Source organism: Meleagris gallopavo, chromosome 4 (assembly GCF_000146605.3).
Source record: "Meleagris gallopavo isolate NT-WF06-2002-E0010 breed Aviagen turkey brand Nicholas breeding stock chromosome 4, Turkey_5.1, whole genome shotgun sequence".
Lineage (NCBI taxonomy): Eukaryota > Metazoa > Chordata > Aves > Galliformes > Phasianidae > Meleagris > Meleagris gallopavo.
Window position 1 is genome coordinate 48,641,889 of NC_015014.2, and position 16,164 is coordinate 48,658,052.

Genomic DNA, 16,164 nt, shown 5'->3' on the forward strand with positions numbered 1-16,164 from the left:
TGAGTCTAAATGAGAAACACTCTTTTATTTCCAACCTCCAACAAAGATGTGCTCTCTTTCCAGCAAGCCTACCCGTTTCCCTGTTCCGTTTGACCCCCTGCAGGCACATGCATAATGTACACAAAGAATCCATTTTTCTTTCACACACGATTAATATCCATTACTTTCATATAAGCGTAATTTCTTGTAGAATAAAGCACTATCTGCTACCTGAATGCATGGAATGTATGTGCACATATATGGAAAATAAATCAAAATAAATCATATATTTTTAAAAGCATAAATATTGCAATAATTAGTCTATGCATATATGTACAAAAATTTGACATCCACAAATATATGTATGTATATATAGATATGTATGTATACATACACTGAAACTCATTCATTTGCAGAATTCTTTGCTGGTGATTGCTAAATGAAACATATTAAAATATTTCATCCTCATTTTAAAATCTACATGCAGATTTTGCATCAAACAATGGATACGTTACATTTTTTTTTAATTGAAATGTAATGGTCATGGTCTTCACATTACTTTATTTCTATGTATAGGTGTGCATATGTGTTTGTATCCACACAAGCAGCAATGACCACTCAGCTAGATCTGGAATTGCAATAGCATAGGCATATGACTGACTACATAAGGAAAGAAACACACATTCATACATCTTAAACAATTACTTTTTTACCGTACACACAGCCACTGCAGTTTTAGTTACATCAATATAACGACGATAAGTTGTTGTTAAGCAGATACATGAATTTACATTAAATCCCCAGATGTGCAGCATGGTGAAATGCTAGAACTAATGACCCGGCACCCCACAAACACACCTGTGTTCCCAGAGAAGAGGGCTCTCTCTCAGGCCCATGTCGAGCCTATAGCCGCAGAGGGCTGCCTGCAGTGTGGTTCGGCTCTGACCTGGGCAGCATCATACTCCTGTCCTTGCTTGCACAGCACCCAACCTTCTTGACCATGTTCTTTAAAAACGCTACCAAGTGATCAACATTAACAGTATAGCTAGCACTAATACAGAACAACATAGCTGACATGACGCCCTCCTCAATGTTGAAAAAAATTGGAAAATATTCATTCTGCTGTTTCTAATCTCCGTGGATCCCTCACAAGATTACCAAGGTTACTCTTAGATATCTATTTGGATGTAACTTTGCTCTGTGTTTATGAACCGTCTATCACAATAAGTAGGCTCTCATCCCCCATCTTCTTCCCTAAACCTGGGAGGTTCTCCATGTTCATTAAATAAAGCATTCACCAAAGTCTGATTTCAGTGAGAGGTAAAGGTGGAGAAGGAAAACATTAGAACAGGATTATCATGTTTGACAGAAGACTATTTTTGCATATTTTGTGATAAGAATAAAAAATGTTAAATCTATACGTGTTTTATGCAGCAAATTATAACTTGTCATTTGATGTAACAATTCCAAATAATGACTTCTTTCTAAGATGTGTAGTGGTTGGTTTTATTTTTTGCTTCAGGAAGAATGTCTCAGATCACTCACTGCATCTCACAGTTCTGTTTGTTCTCTTCTGATGAATGTAAACTGTGAGTTAACGAGCAAAGCCAGGGTAAGTAAGCAACAACAATTTGATTGGCTATTAATTTTATAACACTGAGAAACTGGCTGACAATTTTAGGTTTTCTCCTTAGAATACCCAGCAAGAAAAAGGGTTTAAAATCTATTTAAAATCTTCACATAGATTTCACCCAGAAGGAAACAGCCAAGCATCAAAATTCATTTTGAAATTTTGTGTATGTGTATGTCGATTAAAATGTACGTGCAAATGTAAAAAGGACTGACTCAGAAACAATGTCAGTCACAGTGCAAGTAGAAAGTGCAGTACAAAACATACAATTATCACAACCTTTCCCACTTTTGTTGATTTAAGGTCTTGTTTTATACATTAAAAAAGGCGTTGGCATCCATAGTCTAGCCCACAACTCAGTATTCCTGCCCTGCACCAGGCACAATAATAAAATCAGAGTTTATGTTATAGGTAGAAATTGTTGTTTTTGTGGGTGTTTTTTTTTGTTTTTGTTTTGTTTTGTTTTGTTTTGTTTTTTTGGGGGGGGTTGCTACATAGCCTCCCCAGAATTCCTTAATTGCAGTAAACTAAATTAAACTCAATAAATGAGTAAGCTCCTTTCACTTTTCCACAAATCCAACACTTAATCTCATGTCACTTTTATATAAGAATAATAAAACTTAACACTGCAGACAGCAGCGAGTCATTTGGAATAGGTTAAGAGGAGAAAAGGCTCTACTCTACCACCAGAAATAATATATAAATCCTTCTCACTTAATCTTCAGTTCAGTGCTTTGAGAAGCTGCTTCAGATACTGAAAGCTGATGTCTATTTGGTTTAAAGATCGTGCAAATCCCCCTGCTATGGTAAACGTTAAGGAAGAGTTTCTCTTTTTCAGTGGGAAGCATAGAAAATGACATGCTACATTTTTCCTTGATTTTTACATACTTTGCATGAGAATCATCATGTGAAAAAAAATGAGAGAGATATTAGGAGAGCTACATTTGAACATTATGCAAACCTTTTCTGTGCTTTATTTTTGAATCCTGGGAGAATTGATTTAAACTCAGACATTTTACACATCAACTTTTCATCCAGAATTAATACTCCATTTGAAAGAGACGTGAAATTAAAACTAGCATTTAGACTAATGAGAACAAAAGAAATTACATGAGGGATTTTTAAGACATATGTTTTATAATATATTTTTGTGAGAAAATCATAAGCACGCCAAGGAGCCTAACAGATGCTCAAACGTATCGCTAATTCAATAACTGAATTCTAGAGAATTTACCAGTTTTTAAGCACAGTTACTCAGTTTTAAAAAGCATGTTGCAAATAAACTGTGTGTCCCCTGGCTCCTCTGGCATGTCTTTCAGCAAATACGGAAAGCTGGATGGAAAGATTTTGTATTTCAGTGACAGTGTGCACAGCAGATAATCAAACCAGCTAAACCATGTAGGGGTCTTGTTCTCACACAAGAGAAACAGAGTTATCTGTCGTTTGACTTAAACTAGGATAACCTGCAAAAGCAAATGCTTGGCACTCATGAGGAGAAGAGGTATCACCAGCTGGTCAGACATCCCCAAATGGGCTGGCTGTATCAGCTCTTGAGACTGCTATTCCGTGCTCGTGTGCGACAAATGGCATGGTACACTGTGCTCAACCACAGCCCTTCGTGCTGACTTCTGCTGGGCAAGGTGTTCGTACCCTTTCCGGCACATGTTGGGTCTTTCCTACGAGATATGTTACTGCAGCCCCTTTGGGGAAACCCCCGAGCCATAGCAGATGAACCTGTGGTTTCCAGCAAATTCCTACAGCTGGTAATTTCATCCAATAGATGCCAGTGTGCCAGGTCAACACCACTCTCATCGGTAAGAAATTTGCACTTTGTAGCATCTGAGAGAGAGGAGCAAATACAATTCCTTGCACAAAAGGCATCTTGGTTCTCCTGCAATGGGAGAAATATCAGCGCACAGCTACACTCCCAGCTGTCCTTCAGCCAGCCTCCAGCACTGCCTCCAGATCTGCAGCAACCGTCGCTCCACACTCCTCTAGCGCCCGTTCATCTTAGACCCAATACACCAAGGCTGCCTACTAGTGAATTCCACTGCTCACATCCACTGCTGCGTTGCAGAGGTTTTTCTGCCTCCCAGTGCTTCTCCTTCTACTGATATCAAAGCTTTGGAAAGGTGAGGAATGTTTTCCTCATTTCTTTACTGACATCAGAAATGAAGCACAGTAAAATTCTGCTAAACAGATTATGAAACCATGTTTGGTTTTGTGGAGAAGTGTTGCAGAGAAGACCACAGATTGTGTTGTTACACTGCTTTGCAGTATTTCTTATATTTATGTAATCTTGCGCAGGATTTGTGTATTGCTTTAATAGTGGGCTTAAGACAGCAGCAGCCAACTTCCATTCTAGACTACCACCACTTCTGTTATCCCAAGACTGAGCAGCTGTTAGCATTTTCTGTGTCATGGAAACGGTTAAAAACAGCTGAATTACTAAAATCACACACCGCTGGCCAGGGTGAGAACCTAATTTGGAAATGATGTTACACTATGCAGAGTTATGCCTGAAACTCAAGACTTTGAAACAGACGAGTTTCATGGTTATTCATTTTATTTCTTTCCAAACAAAGCTCAAAAGTATTATAAAAAAAATACTGTAATTTTTTCAGTGTATAAGCACTGCCAAATTGAATTAATCACTTGAACAATGCAGTCAATAATACCTGCCTGTTTCTTAATTAAAACTCACAGTAGACTCACAGTGCCAACATTTTACAAAGAAAATGGAAGCATTCAATTTAGAGAGATGTTCTTCAGTGAAAATCCTTTTCATTTACAGTTCTTAACCCAGCTGCTGCTATGTATCAGAATGGCACAGAAATAACAGGAAGAGAAACAGCAAACACTCATCTCTCTGCCTCAATGTCCTCCTAATGGGTTATGAGAAATAACATGGAGGAAAGGCCACAAGTTCTTCCGCTGATGCTGTACAGGATGGGCCAGTGGCTCAGCCTACAAGTCTGTCACCACAAACTGCTCATTTCCTGAGAGCTCTGAGTATACTGCAAAGAGCCCACTTCCACTGCTGAGGATCTGTATGGTTTGCTCCTAGCTGTGCTAAGAGATTGCCTCCTGATACCACTGGCAGCTGTGATCGGATGATGCAGGTTTAGTGCCAGCCGCTGCTGTTGGGTCCATGCAGCAGGCAGATGGCTTCTATTTCATCCTCAAACTGAGTAACAATCTGTTAAATCTCTGTGTGCGAACATTTGCTTGTGAAAACAGGTTACCAGGTGGGAAAAGTAACTTTAGTAATTTTCTATAAGTGAGGCCCCAGTTTCATGGTTTTATCATGCTGCATATTATAGGGACTATTCTCTGACAAAGCTGGCTGTGGGGGCACTGATCCTTTTCTACAGGCCCATCTTACACTGCTTTGGAATAGCAACATTCCCTTAACATGGGATTAAGTGTCAATAATTTACAGCCACTTTGTCCTGCTGATGGACTACAAATTTAGGTCTTGCTATATCTCAGAGTCAAGCCCATTTTTTCTGTTTTAATTCTTTGCTCTGGACCTTAGACAGCAAGCAGAGCTTACTTATAAAAACGCGTATTTTCTGTAAATATGACTGTTTTTCCTGGTTTCTGACACCTAATCTAGTACTTATATACCTGGGCATCACGCCCCACCAAGGCCCAGTCTCAGTGCAGCAGGAAGCAAGCAAATGCGGAGCTTTTTTACCCAGCAGAAGCTGCCAAAGGCCCAGACATGGTATGCTCATCAAGTCTGTGCCCACCTTTACCTGTGTGATACCTCTTCAGACCTGCATTTGAAAACTGATTTTATATCTAAAGTCAAGCGAGTATATTCGTATTGTCTTTTCTATTCAAATATTTGCAAACACCCATTGATCCAAATGGCGTGTTTTAGAGGTACCAAATACGAAGATGCATGGCACAATGCAAAATCCCACCATGTTCTGACAGCAGAGCAGAAAGGCACATACTGACACCGAACAAATGTTGGTAGATTTGCCTGATAACAACCAGATAATCCCACTTATCCTACCTTTCCCCCACAACTGTTTTCTTCGAGGTAAATCCTGTGCTCAAGCTGTCCTCCTACAGATGCCACAGCTCCGCTCCTGTCCCATTCACAGGTGGAAGCTCAGCTGAAAGAAGTGGGCAAGTCTTAAGCCAGGTTCAGATACTGCATGGGGCACTGTGCCAGAAAGCTGGTGCTGGCTCTGTATGCTCCCTCTTCATTCACCTGTGAGCAGGACGTAGAAATGTGTGTACACAGATCTGCACACAAGTGCACACTGCTCTCAAAAGTAATCCCACAGGGCACAGCCAGCTCAGAAGCAGCCAAGAAGCAGCTGTGGGGTGAGATGAAGACAGGCAGCTATGACTGCAGCCATGTGGACAGCAGCGCAGCCCTTCTTCCACTGCTGCGCTCAGTGGGCCAGCTGCTGGGGAACCAGAGCCAGTGATGGAGATCTCAGCAAATTAATGTACTTCCAATCTCACTTCAGTCCTAAGAATCTAAATTTCACCTTTCTCAGGTTCTCACAATGATACTTTCATCTAAATTTGCTCTGAAACTTTTAAGACAAGGCAGAATGTTTTCCTCATCACCACGGTGTGCTCCACAACTGAGGAAGGAAGACATACCTGGAGATAAAAACACTCATTGCTCCTGGCTTCATGCTCCTTACAGCAGCAATGGGGTCTGAATCAGGCCCACTATTTTCACGTTTTCTCTGTTTTTTTCATACATTAGTTAGCATTTCAAACAGTGGTATGGCATGGTCCATCGTGCCAGTTTTCCTCGTTTATACATGGCCTTTTTGTGCTGAAGTAGGAACAAACTCAGCAACAAACAGAAATCCCAAAGATAGATGGGGTGGGATGAGACCGGCACTTAACAGAGTATCACGGTGCTGGAGATGAAACAGATGGTATAAAGTAGAACCAATCACATAAATCCATTTCACAAATTTATTAATAAAAGTACATGCAAAGATATTGAATTTGATCCAGAATCCAAATTCAAATTATGACATTTAGAAGAAAGAGAAAGAACTTACCAGAGGCAGGAAGCAGAGCACGGCTGTTAAAATAGACGTTACGGAAGTCGGCTACTGGGAGCCAGGGCAGAGAGAAAACGAAGAGCAGAGACCTGTGTTCTTGGGTTTTCAGATGGACTTCTTTTTTTAGATTCAAAAAATTATATTACAAAGATAGAAGGGGGAAAAAAGCAAGCGGTAAGCAGGGACCACTGCACATACAGGCCACATTAGCCGGGGCTGGGCTGACAGAGAACGGTCCCAGAGGTGCTGTGACGAGGAGCAGCGCAGGGGTGAGGGTACGTCAGCTTCCTGGTGAGCTCCTCACTGCCTGTGTGGGTTTGGTTGCGGGCTGATGTGTGAGCGTCCTGCTGATGGGGGCTGGAGCAGCACGGCTGTGGCCTGCAGCATGCTTGCTCTTTGCAGGCTGCTCCAGGCACAGTACAGCCTAGCAAGCAGTGTACATCTAGCTGACCCTCTGCAAGCTGAGGGCAGGCACTTTCAGGTTGGCTGTAGGGCTTCGCCTGAATTCAGTGAGGATTGTCCCATACTGTATGTCAAAACAAGTACACTGACCAGCAGCAGCAGTGAGGGATTGCGGGCATGGAGAAACCTGCCCAGCACAGGCAGTTCGAGCAGGCCGGGCTCTCGTGGCATCCAGCATTCCTGCTACAGCACTCCAAGGAGAGTTTCAGGATTTCCAGTGCCTGGCCCACAGCCCATAGTGCAGAAGCCATGAGCATTTCCCACTTCCAAGCTCCCTGCATCCTCTTTTCTGCCTCAACCCGAGTGTGCACGGATCCCCCTGTCCTTGCTGTCTTTCCCACAGAGATAGCATCTGGCTGCAGTGAGCAAGAGGTGGCACAGGACACTACATGGCTGCCCCTGAGCCAAATGTGAGGGGCCCTGATCCTGCCTGGAGCGAGGGCTGGCCTCCTCAGCCAAACATGGCAGTGGATCTCCTGGCAGCCTCAAGACCAGCCTCTGAGACAGAACCTGAGACCCTCCCAGAAAATATTCTTGGCCCGTTTTGGGGACAGCTCACTCCTGACCATTTCTTGCCACATTGCAGGAATAAGTGCCAGATCCAGGACTAAAGCCATGCATTTTGTGTTCACTACAGGATGGGAATGCTCTGACAAAGAGAGCTAATGAATTTCTCCACAACAGCTTTATCCTGATGTAATGCATTCCAATATAAAGTTATACTGCTTCCAAGAATGATTAAAAAAATAAAATAATAAAAATTCAGAACAAACTATGAAATAAAGCAGAAAGGAAAAAAAAAATTGATCATTTATGCACAGATGAAACATTGTTTGTGCCAAAAATATAAATAGCTGCTAAACTAACATTACCTGTATAGAAACACTGTAAAAGTGCTGACATGAGGCTTGCAGAGCAGTGCTGCACATTTAGGCTGGGGAATCTGTTCGTTGCTTTTCCCCATGTAAAGAAATGAATTCAGTTAATTATCAGTAGGGATGAAGACAAGTAAAGGCAGCTCACAGAAGGCAGATTTTGAATAGTCTCTTCCGAAAAATACTAATATTCCTTTCCTTTGAGATTTCGGATAAGGAGCTCTAACACCTTGTGAGAAAACTTGCGTCACTTATTTCTCACATTGAACACCTGTTCCATTTTTCACTAAATTTGGGTTACCCAATACCAGCACATGCAATCAGGCAAAAAGTTTCCATTGCAATCATGATAAAGAAAGTCAGACACCCAAACATTTTGAGATGTTTCCACTAGAATGCCGTGGCTCAGAAGTAGAGAAATAGCTACCATTTGCAAATAATATTGATAGTAGTGACCTAAGTGATCATCACTCATTTTAGGTCTGCTGCAGATAGCAGCTGCTCAAAAAAATCAACTTTTTTTTCTGCTTTGTACTGCAGACTAATCCAGATGTGAGGCCATCTGGGTAAGCAGCTTGCATATTAGATAAAGAGCTCATCCATCTGTAAAATATTTCATAAACTGCATTTGAATTGAGTGAGCTCTGTGAAAAAAAAAAACAAGGATGTATGATGAATGTGATCTAACTTCTCAATTTCCACCATGTTCTTCCACTGTGCTTCCTGGAGCATCTTGACCCAATAATTTCCTAAATATATGTGAATGTCATAGAGGGATTTTTTAGTGCTTCTGTTCTTCGTGGAGTTTTTGAATAAAAATTGGAGAGTTTTCATAGCGATGCACATGTTTCACATAGCCTTGTTCTATGACTTGACTTTCTAGTGACCTGGAATGCTGCACGTCACCTCCAGCTCCACACACACTGCTCAACACTCAGGCAGTTCCAAAGGCAGGTTCAATATTGCAGCCTAAATGATATCTTTTCCTTGAAACTTGCTTTCTTTGTTGTTGCTCTTGCCTTTCTTGCTTCAGCTTTTCTGCCCCTATTCACCTCCTCATGCTGTGCAATGAAGGGGAACATCTGGCTGTAAGAGAATATTTTATTACATCCAAAAATACCTTGCTTCTCCTTTTTTTTAAACTCAGTATGAGTCATTAAGTGGGACTTTCAGAAACAAACTCCTCGTTGTGGAAAATATTTATGGAGGTGGAGTGGAGGGTTGCAAATATATATGCCTTTATTGAAAACTAAGTTGACAGCAAAAAATGTAGACTTAAAACTCAAGTAACTGAGGGTTTCAATTATGTACAATAATACCACCCAGGGTCTTATCATGTTAGACTTGTTAGGCTGGTTTTTAGTGAAAGGTCACATTTGTCCCTTAATCCATTGATCTATTTCTCACTTGGAAAAGGTGGCGGGATGCAGATTTTGGGAATGGAGCTAAGCAAGCTGCCCTGTCACCTCTGCCTCATCTCGTTTTTGTTCTTAGATTAGCTCAGGAAGTAAACCACGACACTCTTGATATCTGCTGTATTTACCCCTACAAGCCTTTCTCATGTCCTAGGTGGCCATTAGATCAAACAAGATAATTTTTTTTCTTATATCTATGCATTTCACAAACACTGTAAACAACATACAAGGAGTGTGTTTACTCGATAAAAGGGGTTTTATTATTATTGTTCTTGTTTTTTAAGTAATCATTTTCAAAGGGGAGCATGAAAAAAGTGCATGGTCAAGATGCCAGTAACATGTTTGAAAACCAGCATGCTGCTATTATTTGCTTTCCCTTGATTCCTGGGCAGTACAGGGGAGGTCAGGAACGTTGCCCTCAGCCATTTTAACATGGGCGTGAGCACAATTCCTTCCCAGGGGCAGGCACACCAAACAAAGGGGGACCTCCTTGCAGCACAGAGGAGCATTTGCAAAGGTTTCTAAAATAGATCTAGCAAAGAAGTATCTGCAGAATTACTCACTGTCAGGGAACTCCTTCTGAAAGAGGAAATGAAAATGCAGTTTCACAAGATGCTCCTACATGGATTTAGGTAAGACATATCACATCATTCATCACTTTACCTTGATGAGTTTAAGCTTTAGCTTCTACAGAAGCTAACACATTATTAAATACCCCTCAGATTTGTGCTACAGTGACACAGTTTGAAGCATATGATGATGAAACGGAACCCAAACTCAAGCACGAGGCTAACTTTCAGTTCATCTCTCAACTCCTTCCAAAGTTCTGCCTCTTCCTTGAGATGTTAATAGATATGATGCAGGTCTGGTGCAGAAGGCAGGTCATTGTGCTGCTAGGAAGAGAGCCTGGGCTATGGCCACGACTGCTCTAGTGGTGGGCCACTGCTAGGCTGGGTCGAGGAGCACTTCCAGCTGTCCTGCAAAAGAACATCTGTCCCTGTAGAGGTATGGAAACAGAGCATTCTTCAGTGCAAGGCCTGCCCTGTGTTTCAGGTTGCTGTGGAGCAGCCCTCAAGCTACTCCAGTTCCAGGGATCGGGCTTGAGCCAACCAGTGCCTGGGTGCAGTAGCACTGAGATGGGGACAAGGCACTGAGAAGCTTAGAAAAGGTCACAGACCAAACAGGCCCAACACAGAGTACTCTGGCTTGTGCAAATGGAAATCAGCCTTGGGTTTGGCTTGAAAACCTAGGTGTAGGCACCTACATTATCATCCAGCCTCCTTTCAAGGTGAACCCATACACTTGTGTAGCTGCAGCAAACAGACATTACACTGCTTCTTGAGACCTCTGTTTCTGGCAATCCTAACAGGCTTACACTTTGTCACCTTTATATCTTTTTTCCTTTGAATAGATTTGTTATTTCTCTGGAATATTTATCTTGAGACCCAGCTGTCAGCAGCACGTACCACTAACATTTACACCTTTTCCTTTCTTGTTATCTGACAAGCAGAAACAGTGCAATAACTTCCTAGAACTATTCTTCCCGTGACAACAGCAGGGAAGTGGTGATCAGGACGATGTACGAAAAGTGCTTTCCTTTAGAGTAACTTGAAAACGTGCTTCCCCTTTCTTAAAACTGAAGCCTGCTTAAGTACCAAGCTACGGATTACTTAACGCTACCAGCTCTCACCCTGAGACAGCCTAGCATAAAAGCAATCACATCACTTCCCCAAAACTCAATATTCTTCACCAAAATCAGGTACGCATCCTAATTCCCCAGACAGCCATCAGCCCGACTAAGAGAACAAGGCATCTCCTATATGTGACACACAACTCATAACTGCATTTTCCTTTTGTTGCTTTTGGGGGCTCATACGAGGTACTTGCAGCCCACAGAAATGCAAAGCAGTGGCCATGGGCTGCAGGCCTGGAGGACAACCCATGCTTAAGCCAGTTGGCAAACTCTTCCACATACAATGTGGTGTGCGAGCCCCCATCTGTTTCCGTAAACTATCCAACTTGTGTAATACTCCCTCTCCCCGGAGACATCTCAACTTCCTTCCTCCATGCCTGGATTTAGCATAAGAATGATCCCAGTGGCTCCGATGAAACCACAGGGGAAACTTCCTTGTGAAATCACACTCAGCCTGAGGGATTAGAGGCCTTGGGGCCAGGTTAGATTCCCGCCCTCTCCACCCTGAAACTGGCCTAAGGGCTACACAGCTCAGGTGCTTCCTTGACAAGAAAAGCAGGGAAAGAAACTACCGTCAGAGGTCAGAAGTTCTGAGGAAACACTGGTTCCTCCTTTCATTCTTCTTGGAAAGAAGAAGAGGTCTGTCATGCCTGGGAGCTCCCCAGCCTCTGCACTGCAGGGGCACCCAGCAGAATGTAGCACAGGGCAACTGTGAGATAGAGCTAGCACTGAGCCAGATAAGTACATTTTGCACGCATTACGTATTATGACATCAAGTTCCTAATACCTGGCCTAGGCTGAAAACCCTCATTTCCTTCCTGCCCTCTCCTTGCGGGGGCCATCTCATTTTTGTGCCTTCATTTTGGAGGAGGCTGGTATCCACTGGTGGAGAGAGCATTCCGTATTAGACTACAATGTCTCTTCCCATATAGAAGGCAAATGGTCTTCTGGTATGCATTAGGCAGAGCACAGCCAGCAGGCTGAGGGAGGGGATCCTTTCCCTCTGCTGCACACTGATGAGGCCATATCCGCATTGCTGGGTACAGCTCTGGGCTCCATAGAACAAGAGAGATATGGACATACTGAACAGATCCCAGCAAAGGGCCACAAAGATGATGAAAGTATGGGACCATTGTATGACGAGAGGCTCAGAGAACTGGAACTGTTCAGCTTGGAACAAAAGCTGCCTAGATATGGTCCTGGGCAACCTGCTGTTAGTGGGGTTGGACTACATGCTTCCAGAGGTTCATTCTAACCTCAGCTGTTCTTTGATTCTGGAGGAAAAGTGGCCTTCTAGTGTGTTACTCCAGCAAGGTCCTTCTTTAGTCTCTGCAGTATAGACTTTCCATGGTTATCTCAATAAATGATGAAAAGCTGGAATTCTTGGTCTCCTGAGGCCTGCCTATGTGGCATTGCAGACACTGTAAAAGAGGATAACCTGAAATGAAAAGGATGGTATACAAGTGAGGAAGACAACTTTTACACATGGGAGTCAGGCAACACTTCATGAATTAGCTGAAGCCTGCACCATAAGGCAGATCTCCCACCTGACAAATTATCTTTCCTCCTGTTTACAAACCAAACTTAACTGATTAAATTTGCGGCTCATGCTGAGGATTTCCATTGCTCACTCCAGGATTTCCTACCAGGTCATACAGTTGTTTCATGGGGTGTAGGTAGAAGAGTCTTATTTCTAAAACCTTTGTAAGCAACAGAAACAACTGTTACACTGTCCTACCACTGTCCTACAGCCCAATGGACGTACCAGCCATCACACTCTGATGAGAAAGAGGAAATGCATCAGCACTTAATAATTTACTATTATTTTTAACACGAATCAGGTCAAGTGTCTCTTGAGCATTTGAAAAGCATCCCTGCTCACAAGGAGCACACAAGCCTGGTTTTAGGTCCAACACCATTATAGAGGACACAAAGCAGTCCAGGGAGGAAAGCAAGATGGTTGCTTTTATCCTGGGCTCAGCAGTCTGCTCAGTCCTTTCTGTTTTCGCAGCTGGGGTTAAAAGTTCACACAACAGAACAGCACAAGGGTCTCAGGCCATGGGGACCTCTGGTGGCGCTGGGGATACATGGTGCCTTTACCAAACTAAAAGAGGCAGAGCACCTAACTTTTCACCTCTGAATGGATGCCAAAAGCCTCATTTGACTGTCAGCACGCTAAGAAAAACTGCAGTTTTTCTCCCCTTCAAACTCTGCAGCAGATTTTTTGTCTCAGTCAAGAGAAAGATATGTAGCACTCTTAAAAAATGCAAGATATATAAATAAAGTAGGGGAAAAAGAAAAAGCAGAACCTGACCACCTGACCACAGAATTAAACTAGTTACAGGATGTCAAGATCCATCCACAACATGAATTTAATTCAGCAAGATCCCTGAATGATGCATCCCAGCAGTGGTCTGCTTTGAGAGGATGGTTTGGGTACATCAGCACTGCATCGTGGGAGCTGGAGGAAGGCGGCTGCCCCAGCACAGAACCCATTCTATGCAGGGTACCACACCACTTGATCCTGCAGCATCTCTGCTGGACACCATGTTACTCATCTGCCATATGATGTCTTTCCCTGTCTGTTCTTGCAGATCTCTTCCAGCATTTGCATTCCTCCCAGCTCACCTGCACTGGTAAGGAAGGCCCTTTGTGAGTGCAATTAATCATGAGACCAGAGAGAGGACAAATGCCAAGCTCCTAAAAGGCCAAGTTTCCAAAGTGGCATTCTGGACAAATTTGTAGGCCCTGTTTGTAGGAAAGGTAATCCTCAAAAAACAGTATGTCCCAGCTCCATGCCATGTGGAAGTCAACCAAGCTATAGGAAAAGGTGAACTTCTATCTGGCAGTAACTGGTTAGAAGCCACAGTCAGCCCAGCCAGGCTCCAGAAAATCAAACAAAATCAAGAGGGCTCTTCTCCATGACAGTTTTCAAGATGCCTCTGCCACCAAACACAGGGCTTCACCAAACAGCAAAAGTTATTTTATGTCAGTCTGAGCATACTGATAGCTGTTTGTCCAAGCAGTCAACCTTCACAGGGCAACTTGTGGCAGCAGAAGGAGAAAGCCCATGTTATCTCTTTCAAGTCTAAGTGCAAAGTGCACTTTTGTCTTGCCTGACTTTAGCACAGAGTAGCAGTAACATTTTCAAAACAAACCCTACCCCCACCCATATGGAAAGAATGAAAAAAGTCACCAACACTGAATACTGTAACCTCCTTCTGAGGGGAGGAAAAAAAAAAAAAAAAAAGAATAGCACATGATGTGTAGTAACATCCTCTTGCACACTCCACAGAGAGAAACAACAGCCCTGGTAGGGGCACAGTAACGATGCCACCACCACTAAATGTCATTGGCAAGGGCACCACCTATTGTCGAGATCCCCTACATTTTCCACCAGCAGACACCACATTTCGTCACAATTTAATAATTTGGGTGACATTTTCTGTTTGCCTCAAAAACTGCATTTCTTACTCGACTTCAATGGTTAGCTATAGTGTTCAATCATTTCCATAAGTTAGAACAAGGTAAAATATGGCATCTCTCACATTTAAAAAGGGAGAAGGCTTTTCAGAATCCCAAGAGAGCAAAAAAGGAGAAAACACCCAGCTTTAAGCAGAGGAGCCCAGGGTTGTCCCAGCACACCAATGAAATAAAAGCACAACCAAAGCAGGAGCTCTTGTAGCAAGGAGTCAAGCTGTGTATCCACATTGGGCGCTGCAAAAAACTCTCTCCTTCCTCCAGAGAAGGCAAGCCCAGGATCAACTCTCACTTTAAAAAGCTGCAGCTTGAGGGATTCTCCAACATGGATCTTGCTGCCAGGAAAAGGAGTCTGTAAGTAATGACTAAAACCCAATCAGACATTCACTGAGGCTGTGGTGCAGTGACTACGGCTCAGAATCAGCTGTTAGAGCTAAGCTAGCATCTACCAAATTTTCACGTTTCCAAATCCTGCTTTTTGCTGTTCTCTTCAGTTTATTAGAGCTTTCCATTCAAATGCACAAAGCTGGCTTGTTCCAGCACTGTATCCATGCTATAAGACAACAAAGTCATAGGACTGACTCTGCAGGAGTTTACTCAGTCAAAGTCAGTTTTCCCCACCTCAGGTAATAAAATATGCAGGACTCAAGCCAGCACTTTGCTCTCAGGTGTCTTTCCACTCTTCCAGAAGCATGATACAGCAATATCTGCACAAAATGGCCTTGGGAAAAGCCAGGCTTATCAGCTCTGAATTCATTATTATACAGCAATTGTTTTCTTCAGGATTTGTCCAATAATTACCTGTGACCAAAGTGTTCTCATCAAATGAGGTCTATCCAGAACACCATCCTTCACTAATAACCCATCTGTATAGCGCTCAGATCTGCCCCTCTCCTTTGACTTAGGCCACCGCCTTCGTCTCTCACAAAATAGTCCCATCTCTTCAGCTACTTTAGGCAAAAAAATAAAAATAAAAAAATCCTAAAACCACAACCCTTATTTTCAGTAATGTGAGCATTCAGCTCCCACTCACATCACTTAAAATCAGGCCACAAATCTGTTCCTTTCTGTGCCTGCAGATGGTTGCTTTCTCTCTCTACAGATGGCATCCTGAAGTTGGGACAAGTGGCTTCCATGCAGAACTCCAAGTCTATTATTTGACAAAATCTGATAAAAGCCAAAATGTGTTCTTCCAAGGAAAGACAGAAGGCTATACTTGTGGTAAAAATCCTTTATTAAACTAGATTTTGTAAATTCCTTTTCACATTAGAAATTTCTAAATGCAATTACAAAATTGTGTTTCAGTAAAAAAAATGAAAGTTATAGTTAACAGCAAAATTACAACTTTATACAAATAAAAAAATTAATTTCAATTTAAAAATAGACATTGATTTCTTCCAATGTACTGGTCCTGAAAGCTTTGACACCTGGTAGCTACCAAAATACTCGGTCTTTTCACGTGCACGTTCACATAGAGTCATGTGGTACTCAGCATACTTCATTTAGTTGAAGTAGCATTCAAATAGCATTATCAGTTGGGTTTTCACTGTTTTGCGTTTTTTTTTTTTTAATTAAAAAT

At 42.4% G+C, this 16,164-nt stretch overlaps 1 protein-coding gene across 2 annotated transcripts in view; it reads right to left on the reverse strand.

The window, feature by feature from the left end:
- Window positions 1-6,959, reverse strand: part of RHOH (ras homolog family member H) — a 16,741-nt gene extending 9,782 nt beyond the window's left edge. The window contains exons 1-2 of one of the 2 annotated variants that reach the window (XM_010710267.3): window positions 6,658-6,959; window positions 5,637-5,739 (exon numbers count right to left, since the gene is read on the reverse strand). The gene's annotated coding sequence lies outside the window, so the exon portion shown is untranslated. The remainder of the gene's footprint in view (window positions 1-5,636; window positions 5,740-6,657) is intronic. The other variant, XM_010710266.3, reaches the window with a different exon arrangement.
- Between the last annotated feature and the right edge of the window lie 9,205 nt (window positions 6,960-16,164).